The following is a 1,627-nucleotide window of genomic DNA, read 5'->3' on the forward strand; positions in this document are numbered from 1 at the left end:
GCAGATTTATTTTCACAGCCTCCTTTGATCATATTTACCAAGGGTATGAATATTTGTTTTTGCACAACTGTAGTATCTCCAAATCTAGTAGCTGTAGGCCTATATTAATATAATGATAATATAATATAGAAATGACTATTTATTAAGCATTATTTATTCATATTTAATCCATCAAACCTTTTAGTTTAAAAAAAAATGCATGCAGTAGCTATACCAAACGTGATGTGATAAAAAAAATGGTGATAAGAAATAAAAGGTTTCATAAATGTTCATACATCAGAATAACACCACTGAACATTACATAGTTTTCCTCCACATAAATAAGAAACCCGACTAATCACATTCTGCTGTTTAATATGCATCATTTATTGTTTAATTGAACAATTTCAGCATTATTTGTTTGTAAAATTTCCAATCTTTGGATTGAAGATTTTAAGGTTGATTTATGGTTCTATTTAACGTTACCTAGCTAAGGTTTGCTAGTTAAGATCGCTGGACTGCGTATTTATTAATTTCCCTGTGGATTCCAGCCTGTCGCTATCATTAAACCACAAACTGCGCTTTAAAAAATGGTGTATATACATTGTTTCATCCCTATATTTATAAGCTATTTTAGAGCAGCTCTGCTCCTGAGTCCTGTACTGCAGGTGCGCACTGCAGAATCAGGCGGACGGAAACAACATCCGCTATTTTCTTTAGAGCAGCTCTGCTCCTGAGTCCTGTACTGCAGGTGCGCACTAGGGATGGGCGTATCGATCCTAAGTATCGATATATCGATACTAGAGTTCCACATAAGATTTAAACACACTGTTGACAACCCTCTAGTATTATCGCATTCATGGATGGAGTTTATCGAGAAACAAACAAAAAAAAATCGAATACTTATGTCGAATGATTTATACAGCTGGAAGAGAAGTACATTTCCATAACAACACTTCCCGCGGACCCCCAAATATCCCAAGTACTGCTCTCAAATACCCCGGCTTTCCAGAGAGCCAAGCGTGATGACGTGCTGGCTGAAAAAGCAGCACGCGGGAGGAGACGGAGTCTGGTGCTCGCCTGTCATTCGCGGACCAAAAACCTGACTGGACTTTATTTCAATAGATATCCGTGTAGTGTAGAGCTGTTGTAGCGTATTTTGCGAGAGTTTAAACCCGGGACATACGTAATATACAAGGTTAACAATACTCGTGCGACTTGGAAAGAGTTTTATTCACACGAGAACTCCCGACGCGTTTGCGCTTACTAAAATATACGAGGCAACTTAGCTTTCCGTTCCATTTAAATTTTCTTTATTCGACCAGTTTCTATTCCTTCGCTGGTCGCTTTCTAAAGGCATTTAAACGCTAGCTAGTCCAGTAAAAATGGGGTTGCACCCGTTGGAGTTCAGTGAGTCTTACCTGGACAGTCCCGCTTTCAGGGATAAAATCAAAGCTCATGAAGCAGAGCTGGACAAAACCGGCAGGTTTATCAAAGAGCTATATAAAGATGGGAAGAATCTCATCAATGCCACAAAACGTAAGTGCCGTGTCATTTTATCTCTGCTTTTAATGTGTAAATAATTGTGCTTTAAATGAAGATAAATCTTGCCATGTGATCCGGTCTATGCAAATGTCATATAAGCAAC

This window comes from Sinocyclocheilus grahami, unplaced genomic scaffold (genome assembly GCF_001515645.1).
Source record: "Sinocyclocheilus grahami isolate Dianchi unplaced genomic scaffold, SAMN03320097.WGS_v1.1 scaffold3723.1, whole genome shotgun sequence".
Lineage (NCBI taxonomy): Eukaryota > Metazoa > Chordata > Actinopteri > Cypriniformes > Cyprinidae > Sinocyclocheilus > Sinocyclocheilus grahami.